Genomic DNA, 12,548 nt, shown 5'->3' with positions numbered 1-12,548 from the left:
GAAACATGGTTGAATTCTAGGGCCATCATGCAGACTAAAAATAGAAGTAAATGAATGCCAAAATGATAACGTATTTTCTGAAATGTCATATATAAATTTATGGAGTCCACAATATTATATATTACATAGGGGTATTAAATAAATGTAGTGAAGTTATACTGGAAAGCAAGACAATGAAACAAGAAACTCAAAGAGGGGCCTCCCCGGTGGTGCAGCGGTTGAGCACTGGGTTGCGAAGCTGCCCGCAGCCTCTGCAGCGCCGGTTCGATCCCCGGCTGCTCCCCGGGCACTGGAGGAGGGTCCCGCATGGCGTGCCCGCTGCTCCCCTCAGCAGTGTACTTCGGTTCCTCTGCCTGCTCTGCTCCCCGATCTGGCTCTGGTGAATTCTCTCGCCCTCCCGCGCTTCTGACTGTACCCAGTGCTTGTATGAATAAATAAATAAATAAATCTTTAAAAAAAAAAAAAAAAAAAGAAACTCAAAGATCAGAATTTTTTCCTCTAGCAGGGCTGGAGGTGAGCAGGGGTGAGGAAGAAGCTGAGACAGAGAGGCCCCTGAGGGCATCCAATGTAATGTTATGTTTTCTTCATTAAATGTGAAGGTGGCTCCATGATGGTTCACTGAATGTTTTAATATCTTAAATGTTTTATAAATATTAATTTGTGGCTTTTCAATATTTCATAAGGACCATTTTCAACAGCAGCCTACAGGTGTGTTGGAAGATTCATCAGGAGCTAATCAACCACAGAACCTGCATCTGTGTGTACAGATGTGTGAATCTAGAGACAGCTTCCCTTGTCAAGGATGGTGTTTTTTACAAAATGGGTTTATGGACAAGGCTTGTCAGTCTTGCTTCCCCCCCACCCCAGCTTTACTGAGATATAGTTGACATACAACATGGTGTAAGTTTAAGGCACACAAAGTGATGATTTGATATAGATTTATATTGCAAAATGTCCACCATGGTAAGATTAGCTACTGCATCCATCATCTCATTTAATTACCAATGTGTGTGTGTGTGTGTGTGTGTGTAGTGAGAATTTTAAGATGAGTAACTTTCAAGCACACTGCATGGTACTATTTTTTTTAAAGATTTATTTATTTATGCATACAAGAGTTGGGGTACAGGCCAGAGATGCGGTGGTGGGGGGTGAGAGGATTCACCAGAGACGGAGTGGGGAACAGAACAGGCAGACTGACCGAAACACACTACTGAGGGGAGCAGTGTGCGAGACAGGAGAAGTCTGCTGCGCCATGTGGGTTGTTACCTGGCTGATTGGGGATCGAACTCGTGCTTCAGAGGCTTCAGATTGCTTCATAGTGAGGTGCTCCCTTGAGCCACCAGGGAGGCCCACTATATGGTACTATTAATTATAGTCACTTGCTGTACATTAGAGCCCACATTACTGCCCAGGATTTATTCACCTTATAGCTGAATGATATTCCACTATCAGAGAAAGCGATATCTCTAATTTCCTTATTAATTTATTCATTGATGGATACTTGGGTGTTTTCATGTCTTGGTTATTTCAAATTATGATTCAGTGAACATAGGGATGCAGCTATCTCTTAATAGCATGATTCAGATACATTCCCATAAGTGGAGTTGCTGAATCAATATGGCAGCTCTATTTTTAATGTTTTGAGGAATCTCCATATTATTTTCCACAGTGGCTGCACCAATCTATATTCCTATATGCCTTCCTTGGAAAATGTCTATTTGGGTCCTTTGCCTATTTTTAAATTGAACTGTTTGGGGTTTTTTTTGCTGCTAATTTGTATGAGTTTGGATTTTAACCTCTTATCAGATATATATCACTGTCTTCAGGGGCGACTGGCACATATTTTTACATTCTGTAGATTGTCTTTTCACTTTTTTAACTTCTTTCGTTGTGTAAAAGTTTAATATAGTTCCACTTATTTATTTTCTATGTTGTTGCTTGTGCTTTAGATGTCATATTTGAAAACTCATTGCCAAGACCAATGAAAATAAAAGTTTTTCTTTGTGTCTTCTAGAATTTTTATGGTTTCAAGTTTTACATTTAAATCTTTAACTCATTTTGAATTCATTTTTGTGAGTGGTATAAGATAGGAGTCTACTTTCATTCTTCTGCATGTGAATATCCAACCTCCCCACCACCATTTAGTCAGCAGACTATCTTTTCTCCATAGTGTATATTTGGCTCCCTTGTGAAATATTAGTTGACTGTAAATGTGAATGGTGTAAATGGGTTAATTTCTGGCCTATTGATTCTGTTCCATTGGTCTTTCTGTCCATGTTTATGCCAGTACCATACTGTCTTGATTATTATGGCTTAGTAATATAGTTTGAAATCAGGAAGTGTGATGTCTCCAGTTCTGTTCTTTTTCTTCAAGATTGCTTTGGCTATTTGGGGTCTTTTGTGATACTATACAAATATTATGATTATTCTATTTATGAAAAAAATTCATTGGAATTTTGATAGGGATTGCATTGAACCTATCTGAGAACTGAGAGCACCATGGATCATTGTCTGCAGGGAGGACTAAAAAATGAACTCTAAAGGTTAACTATTGGAGATGGTCAGAGGGACAGTGTTGATGATGGAAACTTTAGGATCTGGCTCAGTCAAATGGATCATCACTCTCAGTTGGGGGAATAGCTGGACATTCTGAGGGTAAAGGCTGCATGGAGGCTTCCCAGCTCAGGAAGAACAAACACCTCTGACTCAATGAGTTAATTACTGATATAGATGAGTTACATAATCTATTAAGCTGCCAAGAAAAAAGACATTTCACTAAGAACAATAGGTAAGGCTGCTCCCAACAGTGCTGAGAAGGTGCTAAGATTTTGGATGAATGCAGAGCTATGTGAATACCACAATGTGTTCATTTATTTGCAGAATTATTGTGCCCAATACATAAGCTTCTTTGCAGTGGCTTTGAAGATAGAATTCATTTGTCTAAGCAAAAGTATTTAATTCTGTTGTGCTGCAGTCTATAAAATATTTACATTGTTATTCTACATATAAACATTGCTTATATCCAACTGCATTTCTCTCTGATGCACTTTAAATAAGAGATTTGGATTCCTGACAATGTCATCTAAGCCAACATTTAGGGGGAAGAATCACAGAATCATTTCAGCTCACAAAGGCCCCAGGATGTCAGTCTATCCTTTGGTCTTTAGGCAGGATAAAACCCAAATTAACCCAAATAAAGTGGCATGCCTCCCACACATAAAAATTCTAGGCAGACAGAATGACCCATCTGTCTTAATTATTACATATTTCACTCAAAATCAGAAAGTTCTAAGTAACCCACTCTCTTCCTACTGTAATTAGTGTGTACTTTAGAATGTGGCATTTAAGGAAAAAGTTTCAAAGTCAGTGACAATGGACCCTGAACTCCAAATGTATGAAGATGAAAGAGGGGCAACTTAAGACGGTGTGGTGTAAAGGGAAAGGGACCAAGCTGGGGGCCAGAGGCCCGTGCTGGCCCACCCTTGTCCATGTGAGCACGGATGAGCCAAGGGCAGATGAAGTCTTCCTGCTCAGCGCCCACAATGTACTAGGATCATGAATGCTTACTCACAGGACCCCCAAGGGTTTGTCTGAAAAGTCAACAATGATGCATAAGAAAGAGCTTTGAAAAAAGTACAAAATATAAACATTTATGGCAATTCATGGCCATGGGTCCTGATCACTTCATGCCATCAGGAGCTACCTTCTTTGACTAGATCACTGAAAATGACTGCAAATTGCCTCTTTGGTTTCTTTCTGAAAATAAGAACAATTGGTATAGTATCTGTAATGCTTGGTTGTTGGAGGATAGACTGCTGAGTCTGCTGGGTTTTCTGTCTCCTCGTTGGTCTTCCCTCTCCCTCCTGCCTGTTTTGTCATTTCACTGCTCATGAGCATCTCCCCTTGAGTGTGCTTCTGCTAGATTGACCCATTCACCCTTCCCTGAAAGGTCTTGTGTGCCCCCATGTCTGCAGTACGTGCCCCTGCTTGTGTTGCACCCTGCTTTTCCCCTCTGGGGATCCTTTGAAGATCACCACCACTTGTGCAAAGCTGTCCAGCCAGAGGGCCTGCTCGACCCCTTCCTTCCCCTGTCCCCAGCACTTACTGAAACACTCCAGATGGCCTGTTCCTTGACTGCCTTTGGAGGCTGTCATCTCACGTACACGTGAGTCCTTTCCTATCTCGTCAACAAGTAAGATCATGAATCTAAGGAGAGTATGGATGATATATTTTGCCTTTTCCAGAGTGAAAAGACAAGGTCCTAGAGAACATTCAGAGTTGTTCTCTATGATATGGAAAGCAAAAGGAAGAAAAGTGCAAGTCATTCAAAATTGTGTGTGTGTGTGTGTGTGTGTGATGTGAAGAGAAAAAAAGAGTAAAATTGGTTTGGAAACAACTTCATTTTTCTACGGCATCTGTATCTCTAATTATGCTGGATAACGAAGCATAGGATTCATTTGTGACTCAACATAGCGTGTGAGTAAAGTGCGTGTCATGTGATCAGTGAGAGGTGAGATGTTAGAAGGTTCCATCACTGTGAAGTCGCGTTTTCCTTCTAAATTTTTTTTTAAATGTGTAATGTTCATAAAAACACATGGCAACCACACTGGAACATGTTCCAGCTGCCACACTGCAGGCCAGAGCTCTGCTCTGCCTGTTACAACTAGCAATAGCTACGTGTCAGGCAAGATGAGCTTTTGGAAGCTTAAGGCTTTAATGTAGGTTTGAGTATTTGTCACACAACACTGGCACCTCCCTTATGACAGATTTGTCATGTACGGCAAAGCAATGTTTAGGGTGTCCTGGGGTGTCTGAGAAGGATACTGGAATTAGAGTTGCTGAGACTGTTTAGAGACTGTTTTCACTAATGTTCTCATCCCAAGGACACATATCGGAGTTGTGAATGGAAGAGACTCGGATGCATGCAAATGAATATGTGTGCATTTAGTCAATCTATTTACTTCTATTTTGCTTCTATGACTGGAAGGCTTTAGATAGTAAAAAAAATACTTGCAACCCAAAAGTATAAAATAAAATGTGACAGGAAGGGAAATGGAGAAAGCACACACACACACACACACACACACACACACACGTGCATGCTGGTTATTTCCTATTTGGTGGGAGGGAGGCTACAATATGGCTCTAAGTTGGCCTGAAGACAAGAAGGCAGATGAATCAACTTCAAACATCACAGTAATTGTGAGATGAAAACAATAGAGTGTTTAAGCAAACCATAGCTTGCCGATGGCATCCTTCACAAAGGCCTGACCGTGTCAACTCCATGAATCTACAGAGCTTTGCCTGATCATGTTGCTTGTGGCAACCACTTTCCCGGATAAGACTCCTATGAGATCCAGCTGGAGGGACCCAGGGATACACGCTCTAGGTCAGCATTGTCCAATAGAACTTCCATGGGGTGGTAGACTGGCAATCACCAGTCGCGCGTGGCTGTCAAACACTTAACATGTGACCAGGACAGAGGAACTGAAGTTTGACTGTGATTTGACTCACTCTGGTGTAAACAACCATGTGTGCTAGATGCCATCTTTAGTGCAGCCCCAGAAAAACGACCGTGCTGTGTGTCTTTCCCACTGTCTTTTCTAAGTATTATTCCTCGTGACTGAGATTTGGTTGAGTTGCAGTTAAGGGACTACTTGGAGCACGGAGGGGATTTTACCTCTTAAAATCATGCCTGAGTTTACTGCAGCATGGAGAAAATTAGACAACAGCGGCCTCAAAGCTCTGTCCCACCAGTGGGTGTGCTCCTATCACAGAATGTTTTGGCAGGTAAATGCTCCCAGTGTATGTATTTTTAGTAAGAAGCTATAATCTGTGTTCTGATGCTCTAATCTTTTCATACCTTCTAGACGAACTTATCATTTTAACAATTTCCAACCTCTTCTTCTACTCATCATCTGAGATGCTGAAACTTTTTGGGGAGAAATCGCCCAGACACACAATACATGGGCGAACTCCCGGGTTCTGATCGCACTAGGCTTTTAGCTCTGTCTTGTAATTCTTCCAACTCTGCTCTCCTCATCCCTTCATTTCCTGGCATTATCCCTCTGGTGGAGAAGGGTTTCTTCCTAAAATAATTTCTAAAAGAACGCATGTAGGTTACTATGAGAGGTGGTCACTAATAACAAGAGGGAAGTTGGTTTTCCTTTGGGGGGTCCTTCCTGAAGCCCCCGCCATTGCCTTGCCACGACAGCACAAGCAGGGGTGCCGCCCAGCTCAGACGAGGGCCACACAGGCTTCTCCAGCCTTCCACACAGAAAGTGCGCATGGGCCGGGACCCTGAGAGGAGGCCTGGGCAGCAGGCAAAGAAGAGGGATGAGCAGAGGGGAAAGAACTTCCGAGTTCCTGCCCAAGGTGGAGTCTGAGTGGATCAGAAGGTGACCTCATGGGCAGCAGTGAAGAAATGGGTTCTCCTCGCCGGCTCCTGATGAGAGATGTGAGTGTGAGGTTGGTCGCTGTGACCATGGACTACAGTCCTCTATGATGTGGCACAAAATGGCAGGGTTCCTGCAGTCTCCTCATCTTGTCCTCCCCTCCTCCCGCCCCCCTCCTCCTCCCCCCTCCTCCTTCACCATCCCCTTCCCCTCTTCTACCCCTCCCTCCCCTCCCCTCCCCTCCTTCCATTCCCCCCCACCCCCTCCTCCTATTCTTCTCTACTTCCACCTGCTGTGATCGCCTCCCCTCTGCCCAGCAGAAGGTGCATCTACTTCCCTGAGAAGCTTGAAGGCTCCAGGTGAATCCCCCTCAGCTTCCTGTGTTCACTCCCCCGTGGGATGCCTTAGTGCCGGCCCCAGCCCTGCCTCTGTCCATCCCACGGGTGAAGACACGCCCTCACTCTTCTGTGAGCCCCGTCCCAGCTACAACCCTCCACTCAGGATTGTCGGGGTCCTGCTCTATGAACAGCTCATTCTCTCACCTGGATCTTTGTTTTTAGATGTTATTATTTTATGATTAAATTTATTTATTTATGTTCTTCCCTCATCCTTCATTTCACTGCAGTGTTGATTCTCCCCTCAGGTGTGGCCCCCGTAGATCTCCCACCACCAGGCACCTGGAGCCAATACCTACATCTTCGATCTTGTTCTTTTTCATTTTTTGTTCCCTTGTCGTCTTTATCATGCAAGCTTGCTCAAATCTCTCCAATATGACACACACACACAAAAAAAATCCCTTCACCTCACAGGCCCTTTTAGCTCTTACCTGTATCTTTCTCCTGAACTTTGGATTCTTTGGGGAATGTCTGCTTGACTGACTATCACTTGCTCCGTCCACGCCTGGGCTCCTGCAGCCTGGCCCCTGCTCCCACTACTTCACTGAAACTGCTGTTCTCAAGGCAACCGATGACCAGCTGGTAGCTCCATCCCACTCTATTTCTAATCTTAACGGACCTTCCTGAAGTGCTCCCTTCTCCTGTTCCTTGTGCATTTTCTCCAAGAGGCCCACGTCAGAGGCCTGGGAGTCACCCTTAGCCCTGCCTATCACTTGCTGGACACTTGTGGCCCCTACCCCCTCTATGCTGTTTACCAGGGCTCCGAAGTTTCTATGTACTGTCCATCAGGGCGAGACTAAGCCCATCATCTCTAGGGAAGGGACCTGATTTTTATTTTTAATTTTAATTTTATTTTTAAAAAGATTAATTTTTATTCATGCATACAAGAACTGGAGTGTAGGCCAGAGGTGTGGGGGGGGGGCGGTGGGTGAGAGGATTCACTGGAGACAGAGTGGGGAGCAGCACAGGTGGATCTACTGAAATACACTGCTGAGGGGAGCAGGGGGTGAGACAGGGGAGGTCTGCTGTGCCATGTGGGTCAGCTCCCTGTGCTGCAGTAGCTGCTGATATCTTGATAGTGCTGAGACTTAACCCCTTGTGCCAACAGGAAGGCCCCCAGGGCCCGATTTTTAATCCAGCCCATGTCTCCTGTATCCCTGGTTTCAGGCCCTGGATCAGGAGTGCTAAGTAACTCACATCAGGGCAGGCAGGGTTCCTAAGACTCAATTTCAAAACTCTCATTTGGCCCTCAGAGAAGAGGACTTACCTCCTACCACACAGGTGGTTTCCCACCTCGCACCACTGGCGGTCATCTTTGGAACCCAGAAAGGAGGCCTACTTGAGAGAAGTCAGCACCGAAGAAAGGGGATAGCAAGATGGAGAAGGAAAAAACAAGTCCTGGTCATCAACCTGGAGTGCTCGATAGTCTTTTCTGAATCTGCAGATCTATTCCCCAACTGCTGTTTTCTTAGCCAGTAAAGCCCTCCTTCATCACCCCTGTTTGTTTCATTTAAGTCATTTTGGGTGAAGTGCTATATTACTATAATCAGAAACCATTTTAATTGACATAAGTGTCTATATCTAAACAATTTCACCAAATATTATCCACAGTATTTTACAAGTATATTTAAAATCCTTAATGAGAAATCCCTTAATGAGATTTAATGAACAAGCTCAACTCAAATTATTAAGCAATAAGAAAATGAATTTCATAACAGGAAGTTCCATAGTAGGAAGCCCTCATGGTTGATTCAGCGGCTCAATGACATCACCAGGACCCAGGCTTTCTTTCCCTCTCTCTGCGATGACATCTTCAGTGTTGGCTTAATCATTCTGCCTGATAACAGGATAGATACAGCAATGACTCATCCAGACATGACATCTAGAGGATGAAGAGGCAGTCTTTCGCTGGCTCTTGCTCTGTCTTTTCTTTATCATTAAGGAAGCGTCTCCCTAAGACTTGGAGCAGAAGTCTCCTCCTATCTCCTTGGGTAGAATTGGGATACAGGCCAATTCTTGATGAGATGCCCGGAGCAGTAGGCTTCTTTTCAGGCATGTGCTGTAGATCAGGGAGTTCTGTAAAGAAGAAAAGAGAGGGGGCCTCCCTGGTGGTGCAGGGGTTAGGACGTAGGACTATGAAGCTATCCGCAGCCTCTACAGCACGAGTTCGATATCCGGCCACATGACGCGGCAGACCTCTCCTGTCTCGCCCACTGCTCCCCTCAGCAGTGTATTTCAGTCAGTCTGCCTGTTCTGTTCCCCACTCTGTCTCTGGTGAATCCTCTCACCGCCCCCTACATCTCTGGGCCTGTACCCCAGTTCTTGTATGCATAAATAAATAAATCTTTAAAAAAATAGAGGAAAAGAGAGCGGTGGAAACAGTGGGATTTACGACAATGACATTTCACGGCCTGGCTCTTGTCAATTCCTCTGGTCTCATCTTTTGCTACTCATTTCCTTTTACTTGATTGTCCAGCTCAACTGCTCTAAGTTTTCTTTTTCTGGGTATGTGTTGGACTCACTGTGCATCTAGAGCTTTAGAATGTGCAGCTGCCTTTGTCCTAATGGTTGCTCCCAGGCCCAGGCCTTGCGCTCACCTTTATGATTCATCTTACATGTGATTTCTTCCATCAGATGTCCATTCCATTGAGTCGTGCAATTCTATGAGTTTCGACTGATTATACACCCATATAAACACCACCAAATAAAGACATAAAGCGCTTCCATGCCTCTTTGTACCCAAGCTCCTCATCTTTGGTACCAGGAAACCACTGCTTGTTCTGGAATCTCATGGAACCACACTGTGTGTGTTATTTTGTGAAGTATATATCTGAGTCTTTTCCTTCTTTTTTTAAACTTTTTTTATCTTCTTTTCTTCTAAACTTTCTTTTAAAGAGCTTATGTTTTAAATGTTTAGGGAGTTAAGTGTCTCAACTTTCAGTTTTTTGTTTTGTTTGTGCTCTAAATTGTAAAGATTTTTTCCTTTGTTTTTTTTCCAGAAGTTAAATGGGTTTAGTGTGCACATTTAGGCTGTGATCCATTTTGAGTAGGTTTTGTATAAGGTATAAAGTAAATATGAAGGTATATAAATATCCAGTTGTTCTAGCTTATTTTGTTGAGAAGATTATCTTTCCCCAATGAATTAGCCTTGGCACCTTTGCTGAAAATGAACTAACCATATAAATATGGGTCTATTTCTGGACTCTGTTCTGTTGTATGAATTTTTTTATTCCCTTTTTATTCCAATACTATACTGTCTTGATTACAATAGCTTTACAGTAATCTTAAGGTGAGCTAGCTAAGACCTACAACACAGTTCTTTTTGAAACTTCTTTCATTCTAGGGCCTTTGTGTTTTCATACAGATTTTTAGAATCAGCTTTATTTTAGAATCAGTTTCTGGACTAATCTTGTTGGCATTTTGATTGAGGTTATATTTGGGGATAATTGACATAACAAATTTTAGTCATACAATCAATAAGCATGGTTTATCTTTGTATCTATTTAGGATTTTAAAATTTTTCTCAACAATGCTTTGTAGTTTTCCAAGTAGAGGTCTTACATGCAGCATACTAAGTTTCATTAATCTCTACGTTGTTGATGTTTCTTGAGGTCAATGAAAATGACAGAGATACTAACAAATTTTATATGTTCACATTGTACCATGCAGTCTTACTAAATTCACTTATATTTCTAGTATCTTCTTGCAGAATCTTTTCGAGGGTTTTCCACATTCACAACCAATCCATATATGAATTGGGACAGGTTTACAAATGTCTTCCGTTCCAATCTATATGCCCTTTTATTTCTTTTTATTGCTTTATTGCACTTCCTAGGACCTAGAAATGGTAACAGTACATGTCACAACCTCGTTCCTGACCCTAGGGGAGAGAGGGGTCACCCTTCTTACCATTAAGTATGATGTTTGCTGTAGGTTTTTTCTTGTAGATGTGCTTTATCAGATTGAAGAAGTTTCTTCTATTTCTAGTGGGCTAAAAGGTTTGTTTTGTTTTGTTTTAATAATGAATGTGCGTTGAATCTTGTCCAACAGCTTTTCTGCATCTATTGGGAATCTCCTATGATTCTCCTAATAGAGTGAATTGTATTGACTGATTTTTAAATATTAAATTAGCTCAGCCTCCTGGAGTTTCACCCTCCATACCTCCATATCCATGCCCGGGTTAGTGTTCAGTAACAGACTCACAGGGGGCCCATGCAAATCTCTGGTGATTTTTCTCAGCGTGACTCCTTCCTTTCCAGCACTTTGGCTCAAAACTTTCAGGCAAAAAGCCTTGCCTATAGCTCAGTGCAGCCTCAGGTATTTTATCCAGTTTTCTAGTTTATGGAAGGAGGGAAAGTACTACCAGCTATTTTGCTACAGGTGGGGGTTGAAGTTGGCCATAGGGATTCTTTTTTTTTTTTTAAGATTTATTCTATTTATTTATGCATATAAGAGCTGGGGTGCAGGCCAGAGGTGCAAGGGGAGCTGTGAAAGGATTCACCAAAGACAGAGTGGGGAGCAGAACAAGCAGATCTACTAAAATACACTGTAGAGGGGAGCAGTGGGCGAGACAGGAGAGGTCTGCTACATCAAGTGGGTTAGCAACCTGGCTGGCGATCAAACTAGTGCTGCAGTGGCCGGCTATAGCTTGATAGTTCTGAGACTCAACCCCTTGCGCCACCAGGGAGCTCCCACCATAGGAATTCTTTTTATTTTTTTTAAAGATTTATTTATTTATGCATACAAGAACTGGGGTGCAAACCAGAGGTATTCTTAATGGTAGGTATTGCATTTATTCTTTTCTTTGGTTCTTGAGTATCTAGGGACTGCTCTGTCCTTGCTGAATGTTTAGTAAGATCTCTCAGATGGTTTCTGACCTTTTTGGTCACTTTTCCTTGGAAATGACATATCACCAAAGACTAACTTTATGTCCAGCACTGATTCATACTTGATTTTTATTTTACCTTCACAGCAACTTGTGATATAGGTATTGCATTTTACAAAAAAAAAAAAAAAAAAAAAAAAAAAAAAAAAAGAAAAGAAAAGAAAAGGATCTGACAGTGTAAAACCATGGAATGATCGACTCAAGATCAGATTGCTTGAATTAGAACTCATCTCTGATTTTAAAACCTTTTTTAACTGTTCTAGCATAATCTCCCTTTGACATTTTGATAAAATAATCACTCATGGATCTCGTTCTCAAAAATAAAATTATAGACATGTTCCAAAAATATGTATACAATTTCAGAAAATTCACAGACCCCTCATCTACAAATGAGCCCCCCACAAATGCCAGCAAGAGGCCCCCTAGATCATGTACCCATCCATACTATGCATTGTCATCTTCGGTACTTGGAGGACTTTTGAGCCTCCTTTTCTGCATCCTAGTGGCTCTGTGTTAAGTTTTGTGATTATACCTCTTGTGTTGTAAGACCACCATTCCTGTGCTGGTGACTCTGTTCTTAGCAGGATCTACGGTGAGACCACACAGGTCTGTTTTTCCTGGGTAAGACCATTTCTCACACGGTGTCTTGCCTTACCACTACATAACACTTAATATACCCCTCCCAAGAAGGAAGCTATATTTAGAACCAGAGTTTCACATTTTCCCATAAAAGATCATCAGAACTAATTCTATCATGACTCACTTCCAACTTTATCTGGAACATTCAGAGCCTGATCCCTGAAATGCACGGTCCATCACCCCAAGTGGACCGTGGCGTTGCCAAGCAAGCACACTCTATTCCCTGATCCATTC

The sequence above is a fragment of the Talpa occidentalis genome, unplaced genomic scaffold, assembly GCF_014898055.3.
Source record: "Talpa occidentalis isolate TD23 unplaced genomic scaffold, MPIMG_talOcc4v2.1 talOcc4.16, whole genome shotgun sequence".
In the NCBI taxonomy this organism is placed as follows: Eukaryota; Metazoa; Chordata; class Mammalia; order Eulipotyphla; family Talpidae; genus Talpa; species Talpa occidentalis.
Note: the sequence above shows the minus strand (reverse complement) of the source record.